The sequence below is a fragment of the Barbatula barbatula genome (assembly GCF_947034865.1).
Source record: "Barbatula barbatula genome assembly, chromosome: 1".
NCBI lineage: Eukaryota > Metazoa > Chordata > Actinopteri > Cypriniformes > Nemacheilidae > Barbatula > Barbatula barbatula.
Window position 1 is genome coordinate 4,758,978 of NC_136766.1, and position 13,023 is coordinate 4,772,000.

The following is a 13,023-nucleotide window of genomic DNA, read 5'->3' on the forward strand; positions in this document are numbered from 1 at the left end:
CAGCGCTACTCAAGGATGTGCTGATCACCTTTCTAATATTATTGATTTTATCAGAGAAGAAAGATGCAAACTCACTGCACTTGCTGTCTGAGAGCATTTCACTGGGAATCTGGCTTGGGGGGTTTGTCAGTCTGTCTACAGTAGCGAAAAGAGTCCTGGTGTTGTTTAAGTTGCTGTTTATAATATTTGAGAAGAAAGTCTGTCTAGCTTTGCCTAGTTCCATATTGAAAGCATGGATGGTGTCTTTGTAGATGTTATAATGGACTACAAGTTTTGTCTTCCGCCACAAGCGCTCTGCTTTTCTGCATTGTCTTTTCATATTTTGCACCGCTGTTGAGTTTCTCCAAGGTGCTTTTTGTCTACCACTCTTCCTGACTTTCACAGGGGCAATATCATCAATTACACTTTTAACCTTCGAGTTAAAAGAATCAAGGAGAGAATCAACAGAGTCAGCAGATATGCTTGGTGTTAAGGATATGGCCTTCATAAATAGTACACTAGTGTTCTCATTTAAGCATCTCTTCTTGACAGACACAGATCTAACTTCAATGGCAGGAGAGATCAATATATCAAAGAAAATACAGGAATGATCAGATAGTGCTACATCCTTAATAACAATAGATGAAATGTTTAGACCCTTACTGATAAGTAAATCTAGAGTGTGTCCGCGATTGTGTGTGGGTCCATGTACATGCTGAGTCAGGTCAAATGTTTTTAAAACAGTTTTGATTTCTTTTGCCATATTGTTTCTGCATTATCTATGTGAATGTTAAAATCTCCGGCAATAGAGAAACAGTCAAACTCTGAGGAAATTGTTGATAACAGTTCTATAAAGTCCTCAGCAAAGGATGAAGAGTATTTTGGAGGTCTGTAAATAGGGATTAGTAAAATGCGAGGAGCACCTTTTAACACAATACCCAGATATTCAAAAGACGTGTAATTTCCAAATGATATTTGCTTACATTGATAGACATCTTTAAAAAGAGCAGCTACTCCCCCACCTCTCCTAACTGATCTGCAGACACTCATAAAAGTAAAGTTAGGAGGTGATGCTTCATTGAGGACTGTTGCACTGCAGCTGTCTTCTAGCCAGGTTTCATTTAGAAACATAAAATCCAGGTTGTATGTGGTTATTAAGTCGTTGACTAGAAGTGATTTGTTTTTAAGTGAGCAGATGTTTAAAAGTGCTAACTTAACAGTCTTGCTTTTTGCCCCCATAGCAATCTTGGTTTGACGTGCAATGGGCACCAGATTAGTCTGGTTTGATCTACGACTATTGAAGGCCTTAGACTTTCTGTCGTGTGATAGCACAGCAATAGAAAAAGATACAGGCACACTGGATTCCCGCTTGTTCTGTAAACATTTGATAAAGTTACTGCTATCATAGCGGGGACCCGACACATATCACTTAGAGCTGGTATTAGTTGTTTTTGGTTGACCTCGAGCAGATGGAGGAGGGTGTGGGCCCTGGCGTTGTGGTAGAGGCCGAAGAGCTCTCACAGGAGAAGGGCGAAGGCGAGCTGGGCCTGCAGGCTCTGGTGGCCGTGGGGCTTGTCGTTTTTTGGTCGATATTTGGGGGCTTCCAGCAAGTTTGGTTCCAGCATACACCAGTTTTTCCATTTTCTCTGAGAAGCACAGAAGTGGAGATGCTGGGGAGAGAGATAAGGTGTCTGGTGAGAGGGGCTGTATCTCTGGTGTTATCAGAGGCTGTAATACGCTGTCCTGGTTTCCCTGGCTGTTTTCCAGGAAGTCGTCCTTGGGTGCTGAATCTTGGAGCAGTTCTAATATGTCACAGTCTGTCTGTGTTGAGCTCGGTGGGCAGGGCTCAGCTGAGATGGTGTCCATGAACTGAGTGGTGTTATCATTGTGTGACGTGTCAACAGCATGTCCAACCAGGTGCTGAGGTGAAGACATGTGGTCATTCACACTGTGTTCGGGTGTGTGTGTGCAATTCTGGTTGAGTGGATTGGCAGAAGGATGACTGAGGGAGAAGAAGATATTGTCCTTAAGCACTCTTGAACCCAGTTTGTTTAGCTGGTGGCCATTTTGTTGAAACAGTTGCCTCTGACTCCAGAAAATATTGAAGTTGTCAATGAAGTTCACTCCTTTTATATTGCAGGTTTTTTGCAGCCATGTATTAAGCCCAAGCAAACGTGAAAACCTGTTTGTTCCTCTTGCTGGGAGTGGTCCACTGATGAATGCTTGAACATTCAGTGTTTTTAGTGTTTCAATGAGTTCATTGAAGTCCTTCTTAAGAAGTTCTGACTGTTCTTTATGAATATCATTTTTCCCCACATGAATGATGAGTCGATTTACTGTCTTATGTTTCATCAGAATGTTCTGAAGTTCCCTGTTTACATCAGAAGTTGTTGCTTGTGGACGGCAGCATGTAGTTGTATCCCTGCTACTAATGTTTCTAAGAGCTACTAAGAGTCACCCACTATCAGAGTCCTGGGCTCAGCTGCGCTTTGAGCTGAGTGCCGCTGTCTGTTCGACCTTGAGCGCCTGTTAAAATCAGAGTTAGCTGCTGGCTGATTTAGTTTGTGTTCAGACACATTCATCAAATTTGGGGATTCCTCATTGAATAATACTTCAAATCTGTTCTCAAGATGTATGGGCGGTGTTCGGAGACCAGTGTTTGCAATCCTTGTAGCCATATTTGGGGTAGAGGATGCTGCTGCGGCAATATGTGATACTCGTGACAGTCTGATATCTCGAGTGCCTTTAGGTCTCGCTCCCTGTTTATGCCATCTATTTGTAAGTCGATCGGCTTGTTTCTCTACACTCAGAAAGGCCGGTCGAGGAGTACTAGATTTATGGGACTCACCGGCTGTGTGCTGAGGGCGTCCATGACGGAGCTCTGATTTGTGTTCCGTCTGGATTGGTGGTCCCACAAGTAACTTTGTTTCAAGAACTGCAATCCTTTGTAAAAAGGATTCCGTCTGTAATTTGAACATTAATGATTCCAACAATACCGTAACAATATTAATCACCGAAGCTCTCCTACGCCAGGTTTGTCGGACTGGTTTGTTTGTCGGACACAATGGCGGTCAGTCAGGGGGCACATAATATCGCCGTTATGATTGTTCAGTTTGCCTGTCAATCAAACTGCTCGCGAATGGTCAATTGTAAATAATACATTTGTATGTGTATTTTCTGACATCACCTCAGGTTTTGTTTGGTAACTCATAAACATGCGTTTTCTGTAAAGCTGTCAATTTAATGAAGTTGTGCAAACTTTTTCTAAAAATAAATGTATTTTTAAATAAAGCAGATTCTAACGGTAGAACGTCCCGGTTACGTATGTAACCTCTGTTCCCTGATGGAGGGAACAAGACGTTGTGTCGAAGCCGACAGATGGGGTTCGCCCTTGAGAACCAATCGTCTCTGACTATTTTGAAAAGGCCAATGAAATTGGCGAATGAAATTTGCATGCCGGGCTCCGCCCCCGGATATCCGGGTATAAAAGGGGAGCCGGCGTGCTCATTCATTCACCTTTTGTGCTGAGGAGCCTGAGAGCATCTCGTGACTGCTGCAGCGGACGGCTATTGTCGTGGCAAGAAGGACACAACGTCTTGTTCCCTCCATCAGGGAACAGAGGTTACATACGTAACCGGGACGTTCCCTTTCTGTCGGTCTCTCGACGTTGTGTCGAAGCCGACAGATGGGGTTCCTATGGAAAACGCCACGGCACTAGCCGCGTCACAATCTCTAGCGAAGCGACGTTGACCGGCCTGGGCGAGCCACACGTGAGCGCTATCGCGAAATTTGTAACCTTCCAGTGGGCAGGCAGGGGCTCCCAGAGCTTTTGGCAAAGATGAGTAGCCCCTGCCCTCTGCCAACTCAGACGGCCCCATTGGCGAGGGCCATCCAGTCGTAGGGCTACTGGGTAAGCGCTGTTCCTTCAATGAGGACGTGCGCTACGGAGACCACTTCCCACCCTAGGGGGGAATACAGTGGAGACACCAACATGGTCTCACCAAATAGGGGAGAACTCATGGGAGGTATGTGCGGAATGCCGCAAGGTGGATGTCCACCTGGGGAGGTCATGGGTTGCCACGCGGGGAACCATCTCATGACGACATCTCAGACGGAACCACCCTAGTGGGGGGTTACTACGTGTGGGGCACTAGGTCCGGTTAGAGCTATATGTAATAACTCAGCTTGATACCCGGCCATAGGCGGCAGGGCTGCTCCGCCGAGCCCGCCGCCCTGAGTGCTATTGATGGATGGACGGACTGCCTATTCTTCACCCTTGGGGAAAGAAGGGAGGCAGCCCATAGCGCACTGGTCCACCTCAGAAGGGGAATGGCGCTATGCGCAGGCGTACGCCCCACGACTGCTGGTCTCACCTGCTGGCAAGACTCGAGCTGCCGACTCCCCACGGAGGTTGTAAGCCTCTGCGAGGTATAGCGTAGCCCAACCCGCAGCTCTACAGATGTCTGCCAGAGAGGCGCACTAAGCCGATGCCCACGAGGAGGTCACACCCCGAGCGGAGTGTACCGTCACTCAAATGGGCACGGGCTAGGATCGGCACGCCGTAGTGACGGCGTGTGCGACCCAGCGCTACAACTCTCCTCGGATACAGCACTCCCGTTGCTGACCTCCATAACAGACAAGAGCTGCTCAGGGCCTTGAAGCCCTCAGTGTGGTTCGAGTAGAGGCGCAATGCGCTTACTGGACACCCCACGTACAGGTTGGGTCTTTCTCCCGGTGTGGGAGCGCCTGCAAGTTCACCACCTAGTCCCAAAGGGGGGCGGCGGAACTTTGGGCACGTAAGTCGGCCGGGGTCTCAGGATCACGTGAGAGTCACCGGGCCTGAAATTTGGCAATCGGTGGACACGGAATGCTTGCAGGTGCCTCACCCTCTGGATGGACTCGAGCCCCAGCAGGAGAGCCAATCCCCCTCGCAGAACGAGGAAGGGGCTCTCGGCAGGGCCCGAAAAAAGGGGACCCAAAGGTCCACCTTAAGGTCCCAAGAGGGTACGGGGCGCGGACGAGGCCTTAGCCCCTCGCGCCCTAGAGGAACCTAATAATCAGGTCATGCCGCCCCAGAGGCTCACCAGCAACTGGTACGTGATAACCGCGACAGCGGGTACCCACGTTCCAATGTGGAAGGGGAGATTACTCCCCAGCCTCCCCTGCAATAGGACAGCACGTTCCTGAGCGAGCAATTCCGCGGGTCTTCTCCTCGAGAAGAGCACCAGGACGAGAAGGGGCGCCACTTAAAGGCATCCAGCCTTGTGGGCATGGCCCTTGCCTGAGTGACAGTCTCCACCACTGAGGGGGGGTAGGTCATCCAGGAACTCCTCGTCCCATCCAGGAGCCAGACCCAGAGGTCCGGCTCGAACGCCACAACGTGTCCATCCCCTGCGAGTAGGCCCTTCGCCAGGGGATTTGGCCAGGGGGAGTTGTCGTCAGGAGTATTAGCTCCGAGGACCAAGTGTAGTTGGGCCCGTAAGGCGCAACTAGCAGCACTTGATACTCCCTTCCCAGACCTTGCACAGGACCTGCGCAATGAAGCTCACTGGGGGGAAGCGTAGTTCCGCTTGTCCCGCGGCCAGCTGCGCGCTAGGGCCTCCGTGTCGAGGGGGGAGCCTCGACCAGGGAGTGCCCAGCGGCACTGGGGGGTGTTCAGGGAGGCAACAGGTCCACCTGTGCCCGCCCAAACCACACCCAAGCCGGCCGCAGTGGTGGAGTCGTCACTTCCCACGAGGCGTCAACTGACGAGAGAGCGCTTGGCTGTCTGGTTCAGGACATCCGGTGGTCATGTGACCTGCAGGGGCTTTGCCACCTGCTGTCTCCACTGGAGGCTGCGCGCTAGGGCCTCCGTGTCGAGGGGGTCCTCGTCCAAGGAATGCCCAGCGGTACTGGGTGGTGTTCAGGGAGGCGACAGGTCCCCCTGTGCCCGCCCAAACCACACCCAGGCCAGCCCGCAGGGGTGGAGTCATCACTTCCCACGGGGTGTCAACTGACGAGAGAGCGCTTGGCTGTCTGGTTCAGGACGCCCGGTGGGCATGTGACCTGCAGGGGCTTTGCCACCTGCTGTCTCCACGGGAGGAGGCGTTTTGGGCGAGTTGCGATGACTGCAGCGAGCGAGTGCCACCCTGAGGTTTAGTACGCTACGCCGGTCGTGCTGTCCGGGCCAGTATGCTGGCTCTGCACGAGAGGCCGGAGCCTCATCAGTGCAAGCAGGACAGCTAGCAACTTTAAGGCAGTGATCTGCCAACGCAGGCGGGGGCCCGTCCAGCGACCCGACACTGCGCGCCCATTGCACACCGCACCCGCACCCCGTAGGGAGGCGTCTGTCGTTCCACGACCGGCCTCAAGACCTGCTCGGGGTTAGGATGCGACGGTAGCAGGTGTAATGACGATACGCCTACTGCCGGTGCGCCACGCTCTCCAGGGAACTCATCTCTGTAGTCAGTGCTGTCGCGGTCCCATGTGCGTCAACCCGAGGGGGACAGGCCACCCCCGAGGACACCATGCCCAGGAGCCTCTGAAACTGATTTCAGGGGACCGCTGGCTGCTGCCTGAAAGTTCAAGCAGCTCAGCACTGACTGTGCGTGCTCGTGAGCGAGCACGCCGTCATGGAGACAGTGTTGAGTTCTCTACCAGGAAAAAGGGGGAGCTCCGCGCCAGGGAGAGCTGCTCTCTTTTTCCCGGCTGACCCGTTTACTGACATGCCAGCCCCTCGACAGTGCCGAGGGAACTGTACATGAGAGTATGCGGTCAGTTGTCATGAACCACTCCTGGCGTCTGACAGACACCAGGACGCGCTTCTGCGCCTCCCGAACGGCACCCTTGCAAGGTGCTGCTCAAGGTATGCAGCGACCCCTGGTTTTGGGGATGATGAAGTGCGGCTGTCGAAGCCACTGGACATCTCGGCCGAGGGGACGGTTCGATCGCCTTCGCCAGAGGGGTGGCAGCCCCGGCCTGGAGCACAGGAACATCCCTGCCTCTGCTGAGGTAAGAGGATGCCTGAAGTCCGGCGGAGGTCTGGCGAGCTGGATCGAATGCCGAGACGGACCACACTCCCAGCCACCGTGATGGTTTGAAATGCTAACCAAGCACCCAGAGACCTCACAGGGGGGGCTGCGATCTACTTCATCAACCCGCGGGGGTTGGTTCAATGACTAGCAGTGCTGTTCTCCCCGGGGGGAACGGCTCCGCTAAATCACCTGCCAGGCGATGGCGCAGCTCGACGCATCATCGAAGCGAGAGTGCTGAGGGCTGCTTTATACTCGTCATTGCGTGCCGCCACGACGCAACGTCGAGTTGCCGAACACCATCTTTCAGAGGGTGAGAGCGGCTGCAAGTGGGACCCAGAGAGAGACCTCTCCTTGTGAGAAGGCGGGCACTAGGCCCCCGAAGGGGCCCAGAAGGTGTTTGGGACGCGGCAGGGACCGCCCCAGTCCGACCATCCAGCAACCCAGGCTGGGTCGGGCCCGATGGTTCAATCTCTCTAGGTGGTCCTTCTCTTGACGTCCTCCTCCGGGGGGCCACCTGCGGGGGCACCAGAACCGGAGTCGACGCTGGAGAAGGCCAGGGCTGCTGGGGGCAGACCACGTGCGAGACCTCGACGGCCGAAAGGCGGCCGGGTCACAGCAGGCCGGTCTGTTTCTACACTGTCAAAAGGCTGCTGGAGCAGTCCTTGACAGCGCCACCAATCAGCCGACCTTGCGAGAGGGGAGTCGGGAAAGTGGCCTTTCTCGACATCGCCCCCCTGCGCAAGATTGGGTCCGAGGCATCTTTCCGGGCCACTGATGTGGACATCGTCCGACCCAGCCTGCGCTGCCACCGCGGTCCCCGGAGGGCCAGTCGGCGGCGGCACTACTTGGGTCGGTCTTACCCCGTGGGGCTCTCTTTAGCGCCCTGGCCTGCAGGAAGGCCATGCGTAAGAGTGGAGGCAGCTTGGTCCACGGCACTGCCAGCCTCAACACCAGAGATGTTGAGACCTTACATGCCCTGGACGGTGAGTCTAGGTCAAGCCCCCCAGGTGGCCGCCGTCTGCGGATACCCGCGACTGCATGCTCCACCCAGGGTGCATTGACATAGTCCCTAGCTGCCTCCCCGCCCCGAGGGAAGAGAGGGCGATAGAGTCAGCTAGACGGAAGCGCGCCGAAAGGGACGCTCCAGGTCTTACTGAACTCCTTATGCAGCTCGGTAAAACTTGGCACTTGAGCCGGGCCCAATGTGCGAGTACCCAGCCGCGAGCACCAGGGCTGCACCGCAACCCGACGCTCACGGCGGTCCGAGCGAGCATGGCTGACATCTTGACGTCTGCTCTCACCTGTGCTCGACCTCCCGAGGGAGGGAGCTTCAGGGAATCGCCAGAGTCTGATGCCAGCAGGTCGCGCTTCGATGTTGCAAGAGACACCTCATCTCCACGGCTCGTGTCCGAGCGCGTGGCTGAGGAATAAGATGGCTTAGGACCATCCTTGGGGACCTGCTAAACAAGCGAGACGGGGCGCGAGCGGTCCGCGAGCCGACCGGCTGACGGATTAACGCTCACGATAATCCCCACATCACCCTCGCTGCTCGCCGCCGCTGACGGCAGGGCCGTAGCCGCTGCGGTCACAGAACGGGAAGCAAACGAGGTGGTGGCTTGCTCTTGACAGAACGTAGCCAACGTGACGCAACGTCTGAATAGCCGTCCGCCCGCAGTGACGCAACGTCTGACTAGCCATCCGCGCGCAGTGACGCAACGTCTGAATAGCCATCCGCGCGCCGTGCGGGCAGGACGAATCCACGAGGCTGCCACAGTGATCGGACCCCCGAACACTTGCGGCAACCACCGTGTCCGTCCCCGTCCTCGATGAGTGTACTGCACCCAAGAGATCAGCGGGCAATGCCACGCTGAGGAAATTGCTCTTTTAGAAAAATACCTCAGGAACTGCCAGGACGCCCAGGGGAATCTCCGCTGCACCGCGTCGTAGAAATCGGCAATTCGAAGAATGTCATCAGATGCGAAGGCTCCGAAGAACAAAAGGTGAATGAATGAGCACGCCGGCTCCCCTTTTATACCCGGATATCCGGGGGCGGAGCCCGGCATGCAAATTTCATTCGCCAATTTCATTGGCCTTTTCAAAATAGTCAGAGACGATTGGTTCTCAAGGGCGAACCCCATCTGTCGGCTTCGACACAACGTCGAGAGACCGACAGAAAGGGAACTGCACTTCTATTTATCAGAGGTTCCCAGCCTTTTTGACTCCCAATTGATATTCAACAATATTCAAAGCCCCCCTCCCACTCACAAACCCTAAAAATTTCTACCCAATTAAATAATTTAGAGCTTAACATTAACTGGAAATACTTTTATTAACTATAAACATGGCCAAATGATTAGAAATATCTTGTTCTTTAGCTTTTTTGTGTATTTCAATGCTAATGCTAAGTGGAGCAATGGCACAAAGAATTCTACAAATTTCTAAATTTGGTCATTCCAGAAGAAGGGGTGCGCAAGTGTTTGATCAACAGTTGGTCTCTTTCCTGGGTCTTCATTGATCATCCACTCCACAAGATCCTTCGCTACATCATCCTCCAGGTGTTCTAGTTTATATTTTCCCTGCAGAATGTTGTACCCACAGGCGGCACCTTTGCCGAAGGGATGATGGCCTCTCGAGAGAATGTAGTACACTAACATCCTAGCAACCTTAAAACAGGCCGCAATGTTACCATTAGAGGACATTTTGAATTTTTATGGTTTTTCAGACAAACTTGTTTTTAAAGTTCATTGAATCTTTGACTTACCTGAATGTCAGAACTTCTTTTGTAGCCACTGTTGCTTTCTTCATCGATTGCTTCTTTTGCCTTCCAGAATTTAGTTCCAGCGATGCTTGTTCGTAAAGTGGTTTCACTCTGTTTCAGTCTACAACTTATGCCAAAATCAGCCAGTCTGGCTTTCCCTCTTATGTCTGTGAACACCGTAAAATCAGTCAGTTATTGAAAAAGGTTTTTACACTTAAACTCAGATGTAGTTCCTACCAATTAGAACATTCTGGGGTTTGATATCCCGATGAAGCACTTTAGTTTGTTGGCGGTGTAGGACTTGTAGACTGCAGAGCACTTCCCTCACAAGTTCTTTTAAAACACAAGTCCTCTGAGAGCCTTCGACCGGTAAGTGATCTTGGATGTATTCCTCAAGTGTGTACTCACAAAGCTGAAGAATAAGGTATCCAAAGTTGTCATCTTCTGCAGTCTATATAGCGCACAATAGACGGATCATCAAGTTCTGGAAGTCGCAAAAATGTCTCCTCATTCTTGAGGTCCTGGTAGTTGGACTTAATCATTCGTTTCACAGCCACCTCTGTGCTGTCATCTCTTAGACCAAGGAAAACTTGTGTTCCATCACTTCCTTTAGCGATCTTAAATTCATCACTAAGTACAAGAGTAAAGCTTTGTATTATATACGTTTTGTTAGCATTAATTTTAGAAAGTTTTTTAAAATGTTCGTTCCAGTGACGACTGATTGGATGCCACCGTCTTTCTGCTGGAGGATTATCAACATGTTGTGTGAAGAGCTGCACACTTGAATTCGTCTCCTCGATAGGAGTCATTGGTTCTTGGCGCTCCCCTTTTTTTGACTCCATGTCTTGCAGATTTTTCTTCTTCTTCTTTTTCTGCTTTCTGGCTGAAGGAGACACTGCGTTTTCCTCACATAATCTATCCACCGCACTAAAACTTGGTGGATGTTCAAGTGATGTGTTCAGTATTTTAAGTTTTTCTGTCATGATTTCATCCATCTCCATTTCAGCAGCAATAAGTATCCTCTCTGGTACTGGAGACAATCCACATTTTGCAACAACTTCTGGAGCAAAGTCATTCACCTGAGCAAACACTCCATAGGTGGAAAGACTAATTTGACTTGAATTAGATTTTGTAAGAGGCATTAGACCGTTGCATATATTTTCATATACAGAATGACTTATATTTAGCATCATGACATCAAGTACTGTTGTATCAACTGATTGACTATTTCTCCCTGGACATTTCCAAAAGGCTGGACACTGTTTGTTAGAATTCGCACAAGTTCATTGAATATTTGAGGAGAAATCCTTTCACTGACACACAAAACAGCATTTAAGCAAGTAAATGCAATTGCCAAATAATTCCTCCTAGAAATTCTTGGAAAGCGCTTGATGGCGTCCTCAATGTATTTGTCTGCACTCTTTGTATCTTTTAGCCACTTGATGGCACTCTGCTGATATTGCTCTGCCCCTGCACCAATAACACTAAAGTACTCCTCAAACAGAAGTGTATGAGTAAAAGGATGCTCTTTAAGGAAATGTGCCTTACAGATGCTGAAAACTTCTGTCTGGGTTTTTTTTGGAACTGCACAAGAGAAAGAGAAAAATATCTGTACCATCTTAAAATCAACATTCTGTGAGGAAAGTCGACGAATCATGTCATCCATGTCTGTGAACACCGTAAAATCAGTGTAGACGTTTTTACACTTAAACTCAGGTGTAGTTCCTACCAATTTGATGTCCCGATAAAGCTCCTTAGCATGTTGAAGATGTCGAATTTGTAGACTGCACCGCACAAGTTCTTTTAAAACACAAGTCCTTTGAGAGCTTTCGGCTGGTAAAAATAATCTTGGATGTATTATTCAAGTGTGTACTCACAAAACTGAAGAATAAGGTATCCAAAATGTTCATCTTCTGCAAACTATGTAGCGCACAATGGAAGGATCATCAAATGTCTCCTCATTCTTGAGGTCCTGGTAGTTGGACTTAATCATTCGTTTCACAGCCACCTCTGTGCCGTCATCTCTCAGACCGAGGAAAACTTGTGTTCCATCACTTCCTTTAGCGATCTTAAATTCATCACTAAGTACAAGAGTAAAGCTTTGTATTCTATAGGATTTGTCAGCATCAATTTGTTTCAGGAAACCCTTATTCGGGAGAATTCAATCGATTGACTGTCTCCTCGTGCATTCCCTATGGGATGCTTAAGAATTCATTCTCTATGGGATGCACACTGTTTGTTAGAATTGGCAGTTTGGCGCTATCAAACTTCCTCTTTTGGATTTCAAAATAAAGTATGTGCAAAAAGAGACTCAAAAGGCCCCAATAAACAAATATGAATACCATAACGAAACAAGTATAATACATTAAAGAATATAACAAACAAAGGTCCACCTTTCCATTCCATCTGTAATAAGTCTTGTAAAAGTCCTTTCTCCATATCCAAGGAAAACACCGACCTCTATGGCGGCAGATGAAAGGGCAGGACAATTCAATGATGAGTGAATTTGGAGGCCATCTGTCAGTACACGATACGTTCCACCTGCACGATCCGTTCACGCATGCGCACAACGACGCACGATACGTTCACGCAACGACGTTGTAGAAACCGCTCATTGCGACGATTTACGACACTGCACGATCTGTTCCACGCTTGCGCAGCTTTGTTTTACTTTATTTATATTTTTTACTGTTAAATAAAATACAATACTCAATTTACTTCACTATGCGTTCTGTCAAGTCAGTTTGAAATACTGTAATGTTTCCCCTGACTTTATAATTTACATGAAGAAAGAACTACAGTCTAGTTAGACATGCGTGTTATGTTCCTTATTGGCTTCTGTAAACGACATTGAAGGGATTATTGTACTAATTTAGATTAAATGGATAGACATATTAGCCTATATATAGGCCCATACTAATAAATTACTACATAAAGTCAACTAGTATTATCAGATTTTAATTTAAAAAACGACACAAACTGTCTTTGACAATACTACTGACCTTAGATCGAAACACGGTAAGGTTAATAGACATGATACAGCAATGAATCGCAAAATGGAGTTTGGAGGAAACTGAAGATTTGCAGTCGATAAAAATACTTTATTCCACATGAAACCAAAATCATCTATGTTCATGTAACAACTCTATTATTTTGGATTGGCAACCACATAAACACATCGTAATCATGGTAACGTAAGCGATATTTCAACTTGAACTTGAATTACAGCAAGAGTGTTTCGTTGTTATTTCATTATGGTTGTTTTTATCAAGT